The following is a 23,603-nucleotide window of genomic DNA, read 5'->3' as shown; positions in this document are numbered from 1 at the left end:
ATACGAAAACCAGACAGGTCCCTGAGAACTATTATCAATTTAAAAAATCTAAATCGGTCAATAGTAAACTGCTCCTTCAAAATGGAGTCAGTAATTACGGCCATAAAACTCTTATTCCCAGGTTGCTTCATGGCAGCCATAGACCTGAAGGACGCCTATTACCACGTCCCAATTCATCAAGACCACCAAAAATACCTAAGGGTGGCGGTTTATGTACAGGGCTGTCTCAGGCACTATCAGTATGCTGCCCTACGATTCGACCTATCAATAGCGCCGAGAATTTTTACAAAATTAATGTCAGAGGTCATGTCCTTCCTCCGCTCTCAGAATGTAGTTATAGTTCCGTATCTGGACGACTTCCTCATAATAGGGAACTCATCAACACATTGCCAAACACAAATAGAACAAGTCATATCAACGCTACAGCGGTTGGGGTGGAAAATAAATCTTGCCAAGTCAAGGTTGACGCCGGAGCTAGTGCAATCTTTTCTGGGTTTAGTCCTGGATTCCAGGCGTCAGCTTTGTCTTTTGCCAGAAAACAAACTGGTCAAAATTCAAAATCTTGTAGAGTCAGCGATTCATCACCCCGTAATGACATTGAGAAGGGCAATGTCCCTGTTGGGTTCTCTGACTTCATGTATACCGGCAGTAAGATGGGCACAGTTCCATTTAAGACAATTACAATGGGAGGTCCTGTCAGCCAGAGGTGGTTAAAAGGGCATTTAGAGGGGAAACTACGCCTTTCGTTAGAGGTAACAGATTCCCTAAAATGGTGGGCGGTAAGAGACCATTTGATATCAGGGGTCCAGTGGATAACTCCGGTAGATCAAATCATAACCACAGATGCAAGCGGTTCAGGATGGGGAGCTCATTTGGGGACTCTCTCAGTTCAGGGATCATGGTCCCAATCGGAATCACAACAAGCGTCAAACCTAAGAGAGTTATGGGCAGTAGAAAAAGCTGTGAAACATTTCCTACCCATCCTCCAGGGCCATCACACCAGGGTCATGTCAGACAATCGCGCTGTAGTCGCATATATCAACCACCAAGGGGGGACGAGATCCCCTTCCCTGATGAAGTCAGCATCTGTCCTCCTACAACTAGCGGAGCGCCACCTACTCTCCCTCTCGGCTCTCCATATAAAGGGAGTCGAGAATACGAAAGCAGACTTCCTAAGTCGCAAAACACTGAAACAAGGAGAGTGGTCTTTGAATCCCCGAGTGTTTCAACAGATAGTGCAGGCTTGGGGCCTACCTGTGATAGATTTGTTTGCCACCCTAAACAACAGGAAGGTAGAGAACTTCTGTTCACTAGACCCAAGAGAAAGACCCTTTGCAGTAGATGCCCTCCACATACAATGGAATTTCAGTCTCGCATATGTGTTTCCACGAATAGCGATGATTCCGACGGTAGTGAGAAAAATCAGAATGGAGCAGGCGAGAGTAATTTTGATTGCTCCATTCTGGCCAAAAAGACCTTGGTTCTCCCTCCTGAGACAAATGTCAGTGACCGATCCATGGATCCTGCCAGAAATTCCGGACCTGCTTACTCGGGGTCCAATATGCCACTCTCAAGTGAAGGGCTTCCATCTTGCAGCCTGGAATTTGAGAGGGCATTACTGAGTAGGCAGGGGTTTTCACCAGGGCTTGTCTCTACCTTGTTGAAAAGTAGAAAACCAGTTACATCAAGGATATATGGCAGGACATGGAAAAAGTTTCTAGATTTTTCAGGGCAACCTTTGGGGGACAAAGCTCCTGTGGGTACTATTTTAGAATTTTTACAGGCGGGGTTGCAGTTGGGATTAGCAACTAATACGCTCAAGGTACAAGTGTCGGCATTAGGAGCCTTGTATAACTAATCTGGCCTCCAATAGATGGGTGTCCCGCTTTATTAAATCGTGTAGTAGGTCTAGACCAGTGATAATTCAGAGGGTTCCTCCATGGGATTTAAATCTGGTGTTAAAAGCTCTGACTAGTGTTCCGTTTGAACCCTTGCACGTGTCATCAATAAAAATACTTACACTTAAGACAGTACTTCTGGTAGCGTTGACATCAGCCCGTAGGGTGAGTGACTTGCAAGCCCTGTCCATCTCCCCTCCTTACACACAGATATTTGATGACAGAGTAGTGCTCAGACCGGATCCGGCATATCTGCCGAAAGTAGTTCTTAAATTCCATAGGAGTCAAGAAATTGTGTTGCCCTCTTTCTGTAATAATCCTAACAACCCAGGGGAAGAGAAATTTCATACGCTTGACGTAAGAAGAGCTATTTTACAGTATATATCTGACTAGTCAGTGGAGGAAGGATCAATCACTATTTATAGCTTTCCAGGGTAGCAGGAAGGGATATGGGGTATCCAAGGGTACTATTGCTAGGTGGATTAGGGAGGCCATTTCCTTATCCTATGCTTCTCATGGTGCCCCGATCCCTGAAGGCATCAAGGCTCACTCCACCAGAGCCGTGGCTACTTCCTGGGCAGAAAAAGCAGAGGTATCGATTGATCAAATCTGTAAGGCCGCTACCTGGTCCTCACCGTCTACCTTCTTTAGACACTACCGGCTAGATCTATCCTCCTCAACTGACCTTACCTTTGGTAGAAGGGTGCTGCAAGCGGTGGTCCCTCCCTAAGGTGTTCCTTTCTCCAAAAATCTCTCAGGTGTGCTGTCATGGGAGACGGGAAAACACCAAGGTTACTTACTGGTAGCCGGTTTTTCCGGAGCCCATGACAGCACCTGTATATTCCCTCCCTTCTTTTGTCACCCTTTGGTGCGCACTTTTAGTTGGGTGTTTTTTGTTATTATTATAATGTGGTGATGGATTACCATGTGTACTAACCAAGGAGGCCTCTCATGCTCTGAAAACCAACTGAAGCGAGGGAGAGGTACCGCCCTTTTGTTTCGGTAGGTTTCCTGTCCCGACTGGGCGGATCCCTCTCTCAGGTGTGCTGTCATGGGCTCCGGAAAAACCGGCTACCAGTAAGTAACCTTGGTGTTTTTGTGGTTTTGTCCTAAGTAACACATATATTTTAAAATAGGTGCCAGCAAACAACCCTGAAGAAAAAAACATCAACATACAGTATGTGATGATGTTCAGTACATACCGTAAGGTAAGAAGACGCTCCTCTGCGGATATGCTTTTTCGCATCCTGGTGTCCTGATACGCGAGTCCTGGGCGTACTGTCTCCAACAAGATATCAAATGTTGCTATTGTCATTCGAGAGTATAGGTGGAACATATCAGGATGTGCCCGCAGAGCTGTATAGAGCATCTGAAAATGACAAAAACCACAAAATGGCCATATGGGAGGGTGTCACCTGTTGTAGAGGCCTTAAATAGGGTTGCTGATGCTGATTTAAATTAATTTCAGGCTCCAAAACCGTTAAATGTCCATTTTGTCAGGTTGCGTGGAAAAAACGCATTACGGATTACATGCACAACATTACATGCGCAAAATATGCGACCACACCTTGCCAACGGATTACATATGGATCACGATTGCTGGATTTTTTTCTGTGCATTACGGCCGTAAAAAACGGACTGTATTTCCCTACGCTGAGTGTGACGCCGGCCTAACCCTAATGGGAAAATGGAAATAAATTTATTAATTTTATTATTTTTCCCTAACTAAGGGGGTGATGAAGGGGGGTTTGATTTACTATTTATAGCGTGTGTTTTTTTTAGCGGATTTTTATGATTGACAGCCGTCAGACTAAAAGACGCTTTTTATTGCAAAAAAGTTTTTGCGTCTCCACATTTTGAGAGCTATAATTTTTCCATACTTTGGTCCACAGAGTCATGTGAGGTCTTGTTTTTTGCGGGACGAGTTAATGTTTTTATTGGAAGCATTTTTGGGTGCGTGACATTTTTTTGATTGCTTTTTATTCTGATTTTTGTGAGGCAGAATTACCAAAAACCAGCTATTCATGAATTTCTTTTTTTGAGGGCGTTTATACAGTTCCACGTCTGGTAAAATTGATAAAGCCGGTTTATTCTTCGGGTCAGTATGATTACAGCGATACCTCACTTATATCTTTTTATTATGTTTTGGCGCTTTTATACGATAAAAACTTTTATAGAAAAAATAATTATTTTTGCATCGCTTTATTCTGAGGACTATAACTTTTTTTTTTTTTTTATTTCGCTGATGATGCTGTATGGAGGCTCGTTTTTTGCGCGACAAAGATGACGTTTTCAGCGGTACCATGGTTATTTAAATCTGTCTTTTTGATCGCGTGTTATTCCACTTTTTGTTCAGCGGTATGATAAAGCGTTGTTTTGCCTCGGTTTTTTTCCTTTACTGCGTTCACTGAAGGGGTTAACTAGCGGGACAGTTTTTTATAGGTGGGGTCGCTACGGACGCGGCGATACTAAATATGTGTACTTTTATTGGGTTTTTTTTATTATTATTATTTAGATAAAGAAATGTATTTATGGGAACAATATTTTTTTTTTCTTTTATTTAGGAATTTTATTTTATTTTTAACTTTATAACATTTCCCCGGGGGGGGCATCATGTTATAATGACAGGTTGCTGATCTGACACTTTGCACAGCACTGTCAGATCAGCAGCACCCGGATGTAGCCCTGCGGCCATTTTGGATCCGGGGCCTGCAGGGAGAAGGAGGTAGGAGACCCTTGGAGCAACGCAATCACATCGCGTTGTTCCGAGGGTCTCAGGGAAGCACGCAGGGAGCCCCCTCCCTGCGCGATGTTTCCCTATATGTTTGATCGCAGTGTTCCGGGGGTTAATGTGTCAGCTGACACTCGGCCGCGCTCCCCCCCATGAGCGCAGCCGATCGCATATGACGTACTATCTCGTCACTGGGAATTAAGTCCCAGGTCACCTCGACGGGATAGTACGTAATATGGGATTAAGGGGTTAAAGATCTGGTTAAGAGATTGGAACAGACGGGCAAAAAGGGTTAGTGGCCATAGCTTGTAAAAGACGCTACCCGTTTGACGAGGGCCTAGCGACTTTGGCTAAAATACCTAAGGTGGACGCTGCTGTGGCCTCTACCTCTCGCCGCTCCTCCTTACCTGTAGAAGAGGCAGGGACCCTGTCTGACCCTATGGATTGGAAATCAGATGCACTTCTGAAAAGATCCTGGAAGCTTGCATTACTACATTTAAGCCAGCAATTTCAGGAACCTGTACGGGCAGATCTATGCTAGTTTGGCTGGATCAGCTGGACCAGAATATAAAGAATGGTATGTCAAAAGAGAAATTAGGCTACTTTCAGACTAGCGTCGGATTCGGCCCGTCGCAGTGCGTCGGGCCGAGATTCCGACGCTAGCGTTTGATGCGCCGCACAACGGGTGTAGCGGATGCATTTCTCCGGCGCATCCGCTGCCCCATTGTGAGGTGCGGGGAGGTGGGGGCGGAGTTCCGGCCGCGCATGCGCGGTCGGCAGCAAAAGACGTTACATTTAGCGTTTTTTGCTCCTGGCGGTCCACCACAACACGGCGCAACTGTTGCATGACGGTTGCAACGTGTGTCAGTACGTCGCAATGCGTCGGTAATGTTACTCTATGGGGCAAAAACGCATCCTGCAAACAACTTTGCAGGATGCGTTTTTTCCCCTAAACGACGCATTGCAACGTATTCAAAAAAACGCCAGTGTGAAAGTAGCCTTAGGCTCTACTATTCCCTTGATCAAAGGTGCTGCGGCATTTTTGTCAGATGCCTCCTATAGACTCCATTTGGCAGCCAGGACAGCTAATCTAACTAATACAGCTCGTAGAGCGTTATGGTTAAAAAAAACTGGAAAGGTGATGCCCAATCCAGGTCCAAGCTCTGTGCGATACCCTGTCAGGGTGAGTACCTTTTTGGAACTGTGCTTGATGATATCCTGACTAAAGCAGGTGAGCGGAAAAGAGTTTCCTAATCCTTTCATTCCCTCCTACAGAAGGGCATTTGGCAAGAGAAAGGACTTTGAAATCTCTGTTATTCCAGGGATCTTTAGACAGAAGGGGAACCTATTTAACAGACGCCCCTACAAACCTGTGGATAGATCCCGCTAGTTCTTCCCTGCCAGTAGGGGGTAGATTACTACAGTTTAGTCATCAGTGGAGGAAGATAACTGCTAATTCCTGGGCCATTAATATCGTGTTATCCGGCCTTACCTTAGACCTTATCCAGAAAGCTCCGGATTCTTTCCTTTTGACTTCCTTAACCCCTTAATGACCGCCGATACGCCTTTTAACGGCGGCAGTTAAGGGTACTTAAACCACAGCGCCGTTAATTAATGGCGCTGTGGAAAAAGTGAATAGCGCCCCCCCCCCCCCAGAGTCGGATTTTCTCTGGGGTCTCGGTTGCCGGAGGTAGCAGAAAACTCAGAACCTGATTCGGGGGTTTTTTACCGACCCCCGGTAAATAAACATTTACCGGCGGTCGCAAAAAAAAAAATATGATTTCCCATTTAATTTCTCTGTCCTCCGATGTGATCGCACATCGGAGGACAGAGAAATGGGGTCCCCGATAGCCCCCTGATGCTCACCTGTCTCCCCTGGTGCTACTTGTGGCTCCCGATGGGCGCCGCCATCTTGTTCCGGCCAAAAAATGGCGGGCGCATGCACAGTGCACCCGCCCGCCGGCACCCGGAAAATCTTTGGGGTCTCGGCTGCCAGGGGTAGCCAAGACCCCAAAGAACATGATCGGGGTCGGTTTTTACGATCGCCGGTAATTAACTTTACCGGCGGCCGTAAAAAAAAAGGCGATCTGTCATTCTCTGTCCTCTGATGTGATCGCACATCAGAGGACAGAGAAATAGGGGGATTCAGGGACCCTGCTATACTTACCGGTGTCCCTGGGTCCTCCTGTGTCCCCTTCTGCCCGCCGGCTTCATCCAGTAAGAAAATGGCAGGCGCATGCGCAGTGCGCCTGCCATGATCGACCGGCAGCTGGACGAGTTGGGGCTAAAATTAGGGTTAGGGTTGGGGCTAAATTTAGGGTTAGGGCTAGGGATAAGCTTCTTTCACACTTGCGTCGGTACGGGGCCGTCGCAATGCGTCAGCCCGACATACCGATTCACGTTGTAAAAATTGTGCACAACGTGGGCAGCGGGTGCAGTTTTTCAACGCATCCGCTGCCCAGTCTATGTCCTGGGGAGGAGGGAGCGGAGTTACGGCCACGCATGCACGGTCGGAAATGGCGTATGCGACATACAAAAAAGTTACATTGAACTTTTTTTGTGACGACGGTCCGCCAAAACACAACAGATCCAGTGCACGACGGATGCGACATGTGGCCATCCGTCGGCAATACAAGTCTATGGGCAAAAAACGCATCCTGCGGGCACATTTGCAGGATCCGTTTTTTGCCCAAAGCGACGGATGCCACACAACGCAAGTGTGAAAGTTGCAGTAGAGTTAGGGTTGGGGCTAAAGTTAGGGTTGGGGCTAAATTTTAGGGTTGGGATTAGGGTTAGGGTTTGGATTAGGGTTACGCTTGGGATTAGGTTTGGGTTTAGGGTTAAGGTTAGGATTGGGGTTAGGGTTGAGATTAGGGTTTTGGGGTTAGGGTTATGATTATCATTAGGGTTGTGATTAGGATTATGGATTGGGTTGGGATTAGGGTTGGAGTTAGAATTGGGGGGTTTCCACTGTTTAGGTACATCAGGGACTCTGGTCTGTGGGCGTTATATTGCGTTTAGAGTCCCTGATGTACCTAAACAGTAGAAACCCGCCACAAGTGCTTCACAGAAGTTTATAATGCAGTCATGAAAATAAAATATTTTTTTATCCACAAAAAAGATTGTAGCCCCCAAGTTTTTTTTACTTTCACAAGGGTAACAGGAGAAATTGGAACCCAAAATTTATTGTGCAATTTATGCTGAGTAGGCCGATACCCCATATGTAGGGGGGACCACGGATTGGGCGCATGGCAGAGCTCGGAAATGAAGGAGCACCGTTTTGGAATAAAGACTTTGATAGAATGCAAACGCAACATATCAAAGTCTGCATTCCAAAACGGTGTTCCTTCCCTTCCGAGCTCTGCCATGTGCCCAAACCGTGGTCCCTACATATGGGGTATCTGCCTACTCCGCATAAATTGCACAATAAATTTTGGGGTCCAATTTCTCCTGTTACCCTTGTGAAAGTAAAAATTTGGGGGTGAAAAGATCATTTTTGTGGAAAAAATATTTTTTTTTATTTTCATGGCTCTACATTATAAACTTTTGTGAAGCAGTTGGGGGTTCATAGTGCTCACCACACATCTAGATAAGCTCTTTGGGGAGTCTAGTTTCCAAAATGGGGTCACTTGTGGGGGGTTTCTACTGTTTAGGCACATCAGGGGCTCTGCAAATGCAACATGATGCCCGCAGACCATCCTATCAGTCTGCATTCCAAGCGGCGCTCCTTCCCTTCCGAGCCCCGATGGGTGCCCAAACAGTGCCCCCCCCCCCCCCCCCCCACATATGGGGTATCGGCATACTCAGGACAAACTGGTCAAAAGATTTTGGGGTCCAATGTCTCCTGTTACCCTTGAGAAAATAAAAAATTGCAGGCTAAAAAATCATTTTTGAGGGGGAAAAAAAAGGATTTTTTATTTTCACGGCTCTACTTTATAAATTTCTGTAAAACACTTGGGGGTTTAAAGTGCTCACCACACATCTAGATAAGTTCCTTAAGGGGTCTAGTTTCCAAAATGGTGTCACTTGTGGAGCGTTTCCACTGTTTAGGCACATCAGAGGCTCTCTAAACGTGACATGGCATACGATCTCAATTCCAGCCAATTCTGCATTGAAAAAGTCAAACGGCGCTCCTTCTTTTCCAAGCTCTGCGGTGAGCCAAAACAGTGGTTTACCCCCACATATGGGGTATTGCTGTATTCAGGAGAAATTGCACAACAAAATTTATGGTTAAATTTCTGTTTTTACACTTGTGAAAATAAAAAAAAATGGTTCTGAACTAAAATGTTTGCAAAAAAAAGTTAAATGTTCATTTTTTCCTTCCACATTTTCAGTTACTGTGAAGCACATAAAGGGTTAATAAACTTGTTGAATGTGGTTTTGAGTACCTTGAGGGGTGCAGTTTTTAGAATGGTGTCACACTTGGGTATTTTCTATCTTATAGACCCCTCAAAATGACTTCAAATGTGATGTGGTCCCTAAAAAAAAAAATTTAAAAAATGGTGTAAAAATGAGAAATTGTTGGTCAACTTTTAACCCTTATAACTCCCTAACAAAAAAAATGTGTTTCCAAAATTGTGCTGATGTAAAGTAGATATGTGGGAAAACTATTTTTTTGTGACATATCTCTCTGATTTAAGGGCATAAAAATACAAAGTCTGAAAATTTTTGCCATATTTCAATTTTTTTCATAAATAATCGCAAGTAACATCGAAGAAATGTTACCACTAACATGAAGTAAAATATGTCACGAAAAAAATCTGAATCAGCGGGATCCGTTAAAGCGTTCCAGAGTTATAACCTGATAAAGTGACAGTGGTCAGAATTGTAAAAATTGGCTCTGTCATTAAGTACCAAATTGGCTCTGTCACTAAGGGGTTAAATTCCCAGCCTCAGCAGGAGGCATTAGAGTTAGAAATTAAATCTCCTGGCTAAACGAGTATTAAGAGGTGCCGATGGCTCAAAGAGGGAAGGGATTTTACTCTCCCTTGTTTCTGATTCCCAAGCCTGATGGTTCATTCAGAACTATAACAAATTTAAGAAAATTAAATACCTTTTTAAAATCTAAGACTTTTAAAATGGAGTCCATACGTTCAGCTATTAAAAACCTGTTTCCCGGTTGCTATATGGTGGTTTTAGGTTTAACCCTGCTGTTCTGTTGGTCAAAAATGACCGACTTTGAACTTCAATATTCTTTAAAATATTCAAGATGCGGCTCTGAAACCCGTGGCCGACCGACCCATCCTCATTTAAGTCAATCAACCACAAGTTTCAGAACCGCATCTTGAACACCCCAAAAAATACCAAAGTTCAAAATAGGTCTCCCCAGACCGAACAGAACAGCAGGGTTAAAAGATGCGTATTACCATCTACCTATACACTATTCACATCAGCAGTATCTTCGAGTAGCTGTTCCATTAGGAGGCCAAATTTGTCATCTACAATTTAGAGCAATGGCTTTCGGGTTGTCAATGGCCCCCTGAGTTTTTACCAAATTATTATTAGCGGTAATGTCCTTTTTTATGACTCAAAGACACCCTAATTATTCTGTATTTGGATGACCTTCTAATAGTAGGGAAATCCCCTGTTCAATGTGAACAGAGATTGGGGGAGGTGGTTTCTTCTTTGCAAACACTTGGCTGGATTATCAACTGGGAAAAATCCAGACACCAGCCGGTGACGTGTCAAAGATTCCTTGGACTTTTTCTAGACTCAGTAAGTCTGCTTCCTGAGGAAAGGAAGACATCCATACTTAATATTAAAGTGAGCTTATCAGTGGAAAAACGTAGCATGTCATTAAGGAAAGCCATGTCTTTGCTAGGTTCATTAACATCATGTATCCCTGCGGTAAGGTGGGCACAACTACATACTAGAAAACTACAAAAGTTGATCCTAGAGGAAGATATCAGTATGCAGGGACATTTAGAACGCAAAATATCCCTCTCATCAGATGTAGTTCACTCCCTTACATGGTGGTTAGACTTAAAAAATCTCTCGGATGGAGTTCCTTGGGTATAGTCCCTTCTAACATAATTACCACAGATGCTAGTCCTTGTGGCTGGGGTGCACGCTTCAACAAAGATAGTTCAGGGTCAATGGTCTAGGACCGAAACTAGTGACTCTTCAAATTTTAAGGAATTGAGGGCGGTATATTATGCCATACTCCACTTTCTTCAACAGCTACGAGGCTCCCATACAAGAATTCTTTCCGACAACGCTATCTCAGTAGCTTACCTAAACCATCAAGGAGGTACGCGGTCAAACAGTCTCATGAGTGTTACAGCAAGCATAATGAATCTAGCCGAGAGGCATCTTTTGTCCCTTTCAGCTGTACATATCGGGGGTATAGACAATATTCATGCAGACTTTCTCAGCCACCGCTCCCTTCAATCAAAGAGAATGGATGCTCAATGGAAGGATCTTCAAGATGATAACTACCCGATGGGGTGTTCCGCAGGTAGACTTATTTGCAACAAGGTCTAACAGACAGGTCAAAACATTCACCTCGTTGTGCAGACAGGACAATCCGAACATATTCGACGCCCTGCAGGTACCATGGACATTCAGTCTGGCCTATGCCTTTCCCCAATGGAATCTTCTTCCTGTAGTTATCAGAAAGATAAGGGAGGAAGGGGCAAGAGTACTGTTGATAGCTCCATTTTGGCCCAAAAGGCCATAGTTTTCCTGGTTAAGGGCAATGTCTATTTCCGATCCTTGGATTCTTCCACAGACCAGAGATCTATTGTCACAGGGGCCCTTCTTTCTCCCTCAGGTCAAGGGTATGAACTTGACAGCTTGGAATTTGAGAGGCAATTATTGAAAGCTAAAGGATTCTCTGAAGGTTTAATAAATACCCTTATGAAAAGTAGAAAACCATCCACAACAAAAATTTACGCTAAGGTCTGGAGAAAATTTCTTGAATTTCATACAGCACAGGTATCTACAGACATACCTATATTACCCATATTGGAGTTTCCAGCAGAGAGGGCTTGAATTGGGTCTCTCTGTAAACACTCTGAAAGTTCAGATTTCAGCTCTAGGAGCTCTCTTTAATTATGACGTTGCAGGCAATAGATGGGTTTCTCGTTTTATAGCTGCGTGTCAACGATCAAAACCGATCCATATACCACAGGTCCCCCCCATGGGATCTAAATTTAGTTCTGGATGCGTTAACGGAAAGTCCCTTTGAGCCTCCTCACATAGCCTCATTGAAATATATCTCGTTAAAGACAATATTATTAATAGCTTTGGTATATACTAGGAGAGTGAGTGATCTCCAAGCGTTATCAATAGTTCCTCCATTTTTGTCAATAAGACCTGATAGAATAGTTCTAAAGACGGACCCGTCTTATCTTCCCAAAGTCGCTACTAAATTTCATAGGTCCCAAGAGATTATTCTGCCTACTTTTTTATGAGAATCACTCGACTCCAGAGGAGGAGAAACTTCACGGCCTGGATGTAAAGAGAGCTGTTTTGTCCTACTTAGACAGAACCAAGTACTGGAGGCAGAGCAGGGCTCTCTTTGTATCTTTCCAGGAAAAAAAGAAGGGTTCCAGGGCCGCGAAAAATACGTTATACTGCTGGATTAGAGATGCCATAATACTGGCATATAAGGCTAAAGGAAGAGATACACCTGAAAATGTAGGAGCACACTCTACAAGGTCTATGGTCTGGTCTTCGCCTTCTACCTTTTATAGGCACTATAGGCTAGACCTATCTTTTTACTCTGACTTAACCTTTGGAGTATCGGTACTTGACACGGTGATCCCACCCAGGTGACTGTCTCTGTAAATCTCTCAGTGGGTGCTGTCGTGGCAAAAAGAAAAAACTGATTACTTACTGGTAATGCTCTTTTATAGAGCCCATGAAAGCACCCACTCACATCCCTCCCTTACTATTATTATTATTATTATTTATTATTATAGCGCCATTTATTCCATGGCGCTTTACATGTGAGGAGGGGTATACATAATAAACAAGTACAATAATCTTGAACAATACAAGTCACAACTGGTACAGGAGGAGAGAGGACCCTGCCCGCGAGGGCTCACAATCTACAAGGGATGGGTGAGGATAGAGTAGGTAGGGTAGAGCTGGCCGTGCAGCGGTTTGGTCGATCGGTGGTTACTATAGTGGCACGTGGTACTTTCGTGGTAATGCTACACTGTAAACATTAAGAAATTGTAAATATGTATATATATAATTGATATTATTATTTATTATTATAGCGCCATTTATTCCAAGGCACTTTACATGTGAGGGGTATACATAATAAAAACAGGTACAATAATCTTGAACAATACAAGTCACTACTGGTACAGGAGGAGAGAGGACCCTGCCCATAAGGGCTCACAATCTACAAGGGATGGGTGAGGATACAGTAGGTAAGGATAGAGCTGGTCGTGCAGTGGTTGGTGGTTTGGATTGATATGGAACTTATTGACTAAAGCCTGGTGGTGGTTCCTCCTATTCTCTAATACCACTGAGAAGCGAGGGGGCCACCTCTTTTATCTGTCTATAGGTTTCCTGCTCTTAGGGGCGGATCCCCTCTCTCAGTGGGTGCTTTCGTGGGCTCTATAAAGGAGCATTACCGGTAAGTAATCCAGTTTTTCTTACCTTTTCAGGTTACATCGGGGGCTTATCTACAGCATTACAGAATGCTGTAGATAAGCCCCTGATGCTGGTAGCCTTAGCTCATTTTTGGGGTGACAGACTCCCTTTAAACTAAAATGTTCAGCTGCAATAGTATTAAAACCTATAATTGCCTAATGTACCAGCTCTGTTTCTGCAGTGGCAGCACTCGCTCACTGGGGCTGTGATGCGGTGATAGTCTCATGTCCATCATAGAAGACATTCCAGAACTGACCGAGAATCATCTCTTGTCCCTGTCTGCCCTGCATATCAGAGGCATAGACAACTCGGCAGATTTTCTCAGCTGCCACACCCTGCACCAGGGGGAATGGGTGCTCAGCAGATGAATTTTCAGAATAATTGTCATGTGGGGCATGCCACAAATAGACTTGTTCGCCACGAGACACAACAGACAGGTCGAAAGATTTGCTTCATTGTACAGGATAGACAGTCCAGATGTAATTGATGCCTTGCAGACCCCATGGACATTTTGCCTAGCATATGCCTTCCCGCCATTGATTCTATTACCCACAGTCATCAGAAAGATAAGGGAGGAGAAGGCAAGAATAATCTTAATAGCCCCTTTTTAGCCCAAAAGGCTGTGGTTCTCATGGCTCAGAGCCATGTTGGTCTCCGCCTAGACCTAGGAATTGGACCTGCTCTCACAAGGCCCTTTCTTCCACCCTCAGGTCAAGGGCCTGCACCTCACTGTGTGGAATTTGAAAGGCAGCTACTAAAAATTAGAGGTTTCCCGGATAGTTTAATTAATACCCTCTTAAAGAGTAGAAAAGAGTCCACAACAAAAATCTACACCAGAGTCTGGAAAGAATTTCTAGAGTTCCATTCGGTAAATATATCTACTGAAGTACCTATATCTCCTATATTGGAGTTCCTACAGAAAGGACATAATTTAGGGCTTTCGGTTGGTACTCTAACAGTTCAAATTTCAGCTCTGGGAGCCTTATATAATTATGATGTTGCAGGCAATAGATGGGTGTCTCGATTTATATCAGCATCCCAGCGTACAGACCCAGTCCATATACCACAGGTTCCACCATGGGATCTAAATTTAGTCCTAGATGCCTTAATGGAGGCTCTGTTCGAGCCTTTCCTCTCAGCCTCAATGGAATGCATCTCATTGAAGACCATCTTGTTAGTTGCCTTAGTTTCGACTAGGAGGGTGAGTGACCTCCAGGCTCTATTAATGGATCCTCCTTTTTTGACTATATATCCTGACAAAGTAACCTAAAAGGCAGACCCGTCCATCTTCCCAAGATGGCTACTAAATTCCATAGGTCCCAAGACATCTACCTGCCTGCCTTTCATGATAATTAGGGTTGCGTGAAACAGATCGGACAAATTCAAAAATCGCCTACTTTCTGCAAAGTCGGGTTTCGTGAAACCCGACCCCATCCTAGTGTGGGATCAGCCATGTTGTTGGCGATCTTCGCACCAAAGTCGCGTTTCGTATGACGTTTTCAGCGCCATTTTTCAGCCAATGAAGGAGGACGCAGAGTGTGGGCAGCGTGATGACATAGGTCTCGGTCCCCACCATCTTAGAGAAGGGCATGACAGTGATTGGCTTGCTTTCTGCGTCGTCACAGGGCTATAAAGGGGCGTGCACGTCGACCGCCATCTTCTGCCGATCGTAGCATAGGGAGAGGTTGCTGCAGCTGCATCAGAAGAAGGGATATAGTTAGGGAGGGAAGATTAAGCCACGAAACTGCTTGTGCTGTAGCGATTTCCACTGTCCAACACCACCTTTTCTTTGCAGGGACAGTGGAGTTTATATTTTTGTGCATCAGCTCTGTAGCTTATTAGGCTGCCTTATAAGGCTCCCCGATAGCTGCATTGCTGTTTGTACGCCGCTGTGCAAACCAACTGCTTTTTTAAAGCAAAAATCCTGTTGCTCCTTTCTGCACAGTTCTCTTGTTTATTTGTCCACACTTGTGTGCAGCAGTCTTTTTTATTGCTGCCATACTTGTCCTGAGATCATTGTAGGGAGATTGAAATTGTACTACAGTCCTCGTATTTTTTTCATATATCTTCCAGCCACGTTCTGCCACTTACATTGTGTAGTATTATACACTGTGCCTGAGTTTTGGTGCAGTCTCCCCCCCCACCCCCCCAAAAAAAAAAAGGGAGATTCAAATTGTCACAAAGTGGATCTACGTCAGTTCTGTTAGTTTGTCGTATATCTTCCAGCCACGTTCTGCCACTTAAATTGTGTAGTGTTATACACTGGGCCTGACTTTTGGTTCCGTCTCCCCCAAAAAAGGGAGATTTAATTCTCAAGTTTTTATACACCTTCTACCTTGTTTTACAGCACCATATAACGGTTGTTATTTTGGTTAGATTTTCCCAAAAATGAGGAAGTCTGGTGGAAGAGGCTGTAGGCGGTCGTTGCCAGCTGGTACTGATGGTAGTGGTGGAGCAGCTGGTAGTAGTGGGAAAAGCAAAATAACACCAAAGGCTCGAGGTGTTGAGCCAGCGTCATCGTCTGGCTACACAAGGCCTCGAAGGCTCTCTTATCTGGCAGTAGGAAAACCGCTTTTAAAGCCGGAGCAGCAGGAAAAAGTTTTGGCTTTCCTTGCTGACTCAGGCTCTAGCTCTTTCACCTCCTCTTCAGAAAGTTTGAAACTATAAAAGCAGCGAGTCATCAGTGGATGCTCCTGGTTAGGAACAAGTCGCTTCCTTGTGTCCTTCACCCAAACCAAAATTGAAGGATGCAGCAGGTGACACTACAGTTTACTCCATGGAGCTCTTTACACATACCGTGCCTGGGTTAGAAAGGGAAATTAACAGGCCATGCCCATTACAAGATGATCGGACATGGAGTGCACTGATGCACAACCACAGCTAGATTATTCTGCTATTCCATTGACTCAGATCACTACATTGCCGTCGCAGTGTACTGAGCCAGAATCTGACCCTAATGAGACTATGGTGCCCGTCACGAACGCTATAGCACCTTACATGGTGACACAGAGGAAGGTGCACATGACATTGAAGAGGAGGTGATAGATGACCCAATTGTTGACCTAGATTGGCAGCCATTGGGAGAAGAGGATGCCGATGCCAGTAGCTCAGAAGCGGAGGAGGATGATCCGCAGCAGCCATCTACATCGCAACAGCTTTCATCTGTCAGGCCCGTATCTGTCAAAAATAAAAACAGTTTTAGGACAGCGTGGCCATCCGGTGAAAGTAGCACAGTGTGCAATGCCTGAAAAGGTGTTCCATAGTAGGAAGAGTGTAGTGTGGCAATTTTTTTTACCAAGATCCAAATGATCAGTGCAAAGTTATCTGTAAGAAGTGCTCAAAGACCTTTAGCAGAGGGAAGAATATCCAAAATTTAAATACAACGTGCATGCTTAGACATTTAGTCCAGGCTTGCAAGTGCATGCTGGTTAACTACCAAATGTCCCGTGCCGTTGGTGCAACTGCTCAGAATGAAGGTAGTTAGCAATGCTACATTGCTTCCCTCACTGTAAGCCCACCGGTTAGGACACCACCAGCAGCAAATGTGGAGGTATCGTCACAAGGCCAAAGCAGTCAGGGAATCACAAGGTTATTGGTAGAAAACACTGTATGTAGGCCAACATCAAGAATACATCACCAACCCTCTCTCAATCTGCCATGTCCACCACCCCCGCTAGTTCCTCCATATGCAGCTCTCCAGTCCAGCTCACCCTACAAGAGACTCTCGTTAGGAAAAGAAAGTACTCATCCGCGTACACAGGGTTTGAACGCCCACATTGCTAGACTAATCTCGTTAGAGATGATGCCCTACCGGTTGGTTGAAAGCAAAGCTTTCAAAGCCCTGATGGCCTACACAGAACCACGCTATGACCTACCCAGTCGACACTTCTTTGCGAGAAAAGCCATCCCAGCCCTCCACCAGCATGTCAAAGACCGCATTATCCATGCACTGAGGCAATCAGTCAGTAGAAAGGTGCACCTCACACCAGATGCATGGACCAGTAGGCATGGCCAGGGACATTACGTGTCCATCACGGCACACTGGGTTAATGTGGTGGATGCAGGGTGTAACGGGGTCTACTGTGCTGGAGTACCTCTTTCAGCACCCCCCCGTGTTTCAGGAGGTCCACTCTGCTTTTGCTGGATTCTGAATGAAGGACGCTGCCTGGAATTCCTTGATTACGTGAGAGCATATAAAAGCTGACTGCTACTCCACGTATTTCCAGTCTAAAAGAACACACTTTATTCACAGCACACAGAATATATAACACAGATACACAGGGCAGGCCAATAGAAAAAGCAGGCCAGACATACATTACAATAGCCGCAGGGGGCCGGAGCCTGCTGATATTTACTGTGGGAATCACAAAGGTTGGGGAGGTCAGAAGGAGAATATTTTGTCCCCTCTGACCAGGGGCGCAGCCTGTGGACTGATGCATTTCACATGGAACCTATTATACATAATATATACTGCATAACATATTCTTGGTGCTGGGGGTTCTGTAACATCGGGTCCACAGGGGACAGCCATAGTGGGACAGTTCTGCCTAGCCCACGGTCTAGGAAACTGTTAGCTGTAGGCTTTTGCCACCCCTCCTCCTCCTCCTAGAAGCAAAAGCTCGTCCACTGAGCGCAGTCGCACGACCACGCCATCCGCAGCTGCCAGTATTGCACACCAGGTGTCCCATTATCGAACAGCTAGTGGTAGGCGTGAGCAGGCTGTGCTACAAATGAAGTGTTTGGGCGACAACAGACACACCGCGGAAGTACTGGCTGAGTGCTTGCAGCAAGAAACTCAGTCATGGCTGGGCAGTGTACATCTTGAGGCAGGCAAGGTAGTCAGTGATAACGGAAGGAATTTTATGGCTGCCATAGCCCTTTCAGAACTGAAACACATTCCTTGCCTGGCTCACACCTTGAACCTGTTGGTACAGTGCTTCCTGAAAAATTATCCAGTGTTACCAGCCCTGCTCCTGAAGATGCAAAGACTTTGCTCGCACATCCGCCGGTCGCCCGTACACTCCAGCCGTATGCTGAACCATCAGCGATCGCTGAATCTTCCCCAGCACCGCCTAATAATCGAGTTTGCAACAAGGTGGAACTCCACACTGCACATGCTTCAGAGGCTGTGCGAACAGAGGCGTGCTGTAATTTATTTGTGGGAGGATACACATACACGGGCAGGCAGTTGGATGGCAGACATGGAGTTGTCTGGTGTGCAGTGGTCGAAGCTACACGACCTCTGTCAAGTCCTTCAGTGTTTTGAGGAATGCACACGGCTGGTAAGTGCAGACGACGCCATCATAAGCATGAGCATCCCACTAATACATCTGCTGATGCAAAGTTTGACGCACATTAAGGAGCAGGCGTCTGCAGCCGAGGAGGAGGGAAGCCTTGATGAGTCAGCCTTGTCTGCTCAGGGAACTCTCCTGGATGAGGTGGCGGATGAAGAGGAGGAAGAGGATGGGGATGAATATTTATTGGAGGAGGATGCTTCTCAGGGGGAAATAAAAAATGGTGGCGTTGCAAGGTCAGGTACTGTTATGGAGGCAATCCAGTAACACAGTGTGCCAGTAATCAGAGCACATACAGTGATCTGACAATAACCCAAAAACAATAGAACGAGCTCTGAGACGTGGAATCTCTGTAGACCGCAATACCTGAACCTATCCTAAACACAGCTAAAGGCAGCTGTGGATTGCGCCTGACACTACCTATGCAACTCGGCACAGCCTGAGGAACTGACTAGCCTAAAGATAGAAATACAAGCCTGACTTGCCTCAGAGAAATACCCCAAAGGAAAAGGCAGCCCCCCACATATAATGACTGTTAGCAAGATGAAAAGACAAAACGTAGGGATGAAATAGATTCAGCAAAGTGAGGCCCGATATTCTAGATAGAGCGAGGATAGCAAAGAGAACTTTGCAGTCTACAAAAAACCCTAAAGTAAAAAACCACGCAAAGGGGGCAAAAAGACCCACCGTGCCGAACTAACGGCACGGCGGTACACCCTTTGCGTCTCAGAGCTTCCAGCAAAAACGAATAGACAAGCTGGACAGAAAAAACAGCAACAAAAGCAAAGAAGCACTTATCTAAGCAGAGCAGCAGGCCACAGGAAAGATCCAGAAGCTCAGATCCAACACTGGAACATTGACAAGGAGCAAGGAAGACAGAATCAGGTGGAGTTAAATCACAAGGCAGCCAACGAGCTCACCAGAACACCTGAGGGAGGAAGCCCAGAAGCTGCAGTACCACTTGTGACCACAGGAGTGAATTCAGCCACAGAATTCACAACAGTACCCCCCCCTTGAGGAGGGGTCACCGAACCCTCACCAGAGCCCCCAGGCCGACCAGGATGAGCCACATGAAAGGCACGAACAAGATCTGGAGCATGGACATCAGAGGCAAAAACCCAGGAATTATCTTCCTGAGCATAACCCTTCCATTTAACCAGATACTGGAGTTTCCGTCTAGAGACACGAGAATCCAAAATTTTCTCCACAATATACTCCAATTCCCCCTCCACCAAAACAGGGGCAGGAGGCTCAACAGATGGAACCATAGGTGCTACGTATCTCCGCAACAACGACCTATGGAATACATTATGTATGGAAAAGGAGTCCGGGAGGGTCAGACGAAAGGACACAGGATTGAGAATCTCAGAAATCCTATACGGACCAATAAAACGAGGTTTAAATTTAGGAGAGGAAACCTTCATAGGAATATGACGAGAAGATAACCAAACCAGATCCCCAACACGAAGTCGGGGACCCACACGGCGTCTGTGATTAGCGAAAAGTTGAGCCTTCTCCTGGGACAAGGTCAAATTGTCCACTACCTGAGTCCAGATCTGCTGCAACCTGTCCACCACAGAATCCACACCAGGACAGTCCGAAGACTCAACCTGTCCTGAAGAGAAACGAGGATGGAACCCAGAATTGCAGAAAAATGGAGAGACCAAGGTAGCCGAGCTGGCCCGATTATTAAGGGCGAACTCAGCCAACAGCAAAAAGGACACCCAATCATCCTGGTCTGCAGAAACAAAACATCTCAGATATGTTTCCAAGGTCTGATTGGTTCGTTCGGTCTGGCCATTAGTCTGAGGATGGAAAGCCGAGAAAAAAGATAGGTCAATGCCCATCCTACCACAAAAGGCTCGCCAGAACCTTGAAACAAACTGGGAACCTCTGTCAGAAACAATATTCTCAGGAATGCCATGCAAACGAACCACATGCTGGAAGAACAAAGGCACCAAATCAGAGGAGGAAGGCAATTTAACCAAGGGCACCAGATGGACCATTTTAGAAAAGCGATCACAGACCACCCAAATGACTGACATCTTTTGAGAAACGGGAAGGTCAGAAATGAAATCCATCAAAATATGTGTCCAAGGCCTCTTCGGGACCGGCAAGGGCAAAAGCAACCCACTGGCACGTGAACAGCAGGGCTTAGCCCTAGCACAAATCCCACAGGACTGCACAAAAGTACGTACATCCCGTGACAGAGATGGCCACCAGAAGGATCTAGCCACTAACTCTCTGGTACCAAAGATTCCTGGATGACCAGCCAACACCGAACAATGAAGTTCAGAGATAACTTTACTAGTCCACCTATCAGGGACGAACAGTTTCTCGGCCGGACAACGATCAGGTTTATTAGCCTGAAATTTTTGCAACACTCGCCGCAAATCAGGGGAGATGGCAGACACAATGACTCCTTCCTTGAGGATACTCGCCGGCTCAGATTAACCCGGAGAGTCGGGCACAAAACTCCTAGACAGAGCATCCGCCTTCACATTTTTAGAGCCCGGAAGGTACGAAATCACAAAATCGAAGCGAGCAAAAAATAACGACCAACGGGCCTGTCTAGGATTCAAGCGCTTGGCAGACTCGAGATAAGTAAGGTTATTATGATCAGTCAATACCACCATGCGATGCTTAGCTCCTTCAAGCCAATGACGCCACTCCTCGAATGCCCACTTCATGGCCAGCAACTCTCAGTTGCCCACATCATAATTACGCTCAGCAGCAGAAAACTTCCTGGAAAAGAACGCACATGGTTTCAACACTGAGCAACCAGAACCTCTCTGTGACAAAACCGCCCCTGCTCCAATCTCAGAAGCATCAACCTCGACCTGGAACGGAAGAGAAACATCTGGTTGACACAACACAGGGGCAGAACAAAAACGACGCTTCAACTCCTGAAAAGCTTCCACGGCAGCAGAAGACCAATTAACCAAATCAGCACCCTTCTTGGTCAAATCGGTCAATGGTTTGGCAATGCTAGAAAAATTACAGATGAAGCGACGATAAAAATTAGCAAAGCCCAGGAACTTTTGCAGACCTTTCAGAGATGTCGGCTGAGTCCAATCCTGGATGGCTTGGACCTTAACCGGATCCATCTCGATAGTAGAAGGGGAAAAGATGAACCCCAAAAATGAAACTTTCTGCACACCGAAGAGACACTTTGATCCCTTCACGAACAAAGAATTAGCACGCAGGACCTGGAAAACCATTCTGACCTGCTTCACATGAGACTCCCAATCATCTGAGAAGATCAAAATGTCATCCAAGTAAACAATCAGGAATTTATCCAGATACTCACGGAAGATGTCATGCATAAAAGACTGAAAAACAGATGGAGCATTGGCAAGTCTGAACGGCATCACTAGATACTCAAAATGACCCTCGGGCGTATTAAATGCCGTTTTCCATTCATCTCCTTGTCTGATTCTCACCAGATTATACGCACCACGAAGATCTATCTTAGTGAACCAACTAGCCCCCTTAATCCGAGCAAACAAGTCAGATAACAATGGCAAGGGATACTGAAACTTAACAGTGATCTTAAGAAGGCGGTAATCAATACACGGTCTCAGCGAACCATCCTTCTTGGCTACAAAAAAGAACCCTGCTCCCAGTGGTGATGACGATGGGCGAATATGTCCCTTCTCCAGGGATTCCTTCACATAACTGCGCATAGCGGTGTGTTCAGGCACGGATAAATTAAATAAACGACCTTTAAGGAATTTACTACCAGGAATCAAATTGATAGCACAATCACAATCCCTATGCGGAGGTAGGGCATCGGCCTTGGGCTCTTCAAATACATCCTGATAATCAGACAAGAACTCTGGGACCTCAGAAGGAGTGGATGACGAAATAGACAAAAATGGAACATCACCATGTACCCCCTGACAACCCCAGCTGGATACCGACATAGAGTTCCAATCCAATACTGGATTATGGGTTTGTAGCCATGGCAACCCCAACACGACCACATCATGCAGATTATGTAGCACCAGAAAGCGAATAACTTCCTGATGTGCAGGAGCCATGCACATGGTCAGCTGGGCCCAGTACTGAGGTTTATTCTTGGCCAAAGGTGTAGCATCAATTCCTCTCAACGGAATAGGACACCGCAAAGGCTCCAAGAAAAACCCACAACGTTTAGCATAATCCAAATCCATCAGATTCAGGGCAGCGCCTGAATCCACAAACGCCATGACAGAATACGATGACAAAGAGCATATCAAGGTAATGGACAGAAGGAATTTGGACTGTACAGTACCAATGACAGCAGACCTATCGAACCGCTTAGTGCGCTTAGGACAATCAGAAATAGCATGAGTGGAATCACCACAGTAGAAACACAGCCCATTCAGACGTCTGTGTTCTTTCCGTTCAACTCTGGTCATAGTCCTATCGCACTGCATAGGCTCAGGTTTAATCTCAGACAATACCGCCAGATGGTGCACAGATTTATGCTCGCGCAAGCGACGACCGATCTGAATGGCCAAAGACATAGACTCATTCAAACCAGCAGTCATAGGAAAACCCACCATGACATCGTTAAGAGCCTCAGAGAGACCCTTTCTGAACAAAGCTGCCAGCGCAGATTCATTCCACAGAGTGAGTACTGACCACTTCCTAAATTTCTGACAATATACTTCTATATCATCCTGACCCTGGCACAAAGCCAGCAAATTTTTCTCAGCCTGATCCACTGAATTAGGCTCATCGTACAGCAATCCGAGCGCCAGGAAAAACGCATCGACACCACTCAATGCAGGGTCTCCTGGCGCAAGAGAAAATGCCCAGTCCTGAGGGTCGCCGCGCAAAAAAGAAATAATAATCAAAACCTGTTGAACTGAATTACCAGAAGAATGAGGTTTCAAGGCCAGAAATAGCTTACAATTATTTTTGAAGCTCAGAAACTTAGTTCTATCACCAAAAAACAAATCAGGAATAGGAATTCTTGGTTCTAGCATAGATTTCTGATCAATAGTATCTTGAATCTTTTGTACATTTATAACGAGATTATCCATTGAAGAGCACAGAGCCTGAATATCCATGTCCACAGCT

At 45.5% G+C, this 23,603-nt stretch overlaps 1 long non-coding RNA gene across 1 annotated transcript in view; it reads right to left on the bottom strand.

The window, feature by feature from the left end:
• Positions 1-23,603, bottom strand: part of LOC138676411 (uncharacterized) — a 66,911-nt gene that overhangs the window by 3,585 nt on the left and 39,723 nt on the right. Inside the window, exon 2 of the long non-coding RNA XR_011320783.1 lies at positions 3,101-3,267. This is a non-coding gene — a long non-coding RNA (uncharacterized lncRNA). The remainder of the gene's footprint in view (positions 1-3,100; positions 3,268-23,603) is intronic.

The sequence above is a fragment of the Ranitomeya imitator genome, chromosome 1, assembly GCF_032444005.1.
Source record: "Ranitomeya imitator isolate aRanImi1 chromosome 1, aRanImi1.pri, whole genome shotgun sequence".
NCBI lineage: Eukaryota > Metazoa > Chordata > Amphibia > Anura > Dendrobatidae > Ranitomeya > Ranitomeya imitator.
Note: the sequence above shows the minus strand (reverse complement) of the source record. Positions and strands in the feature narration are given on the sequence as shown.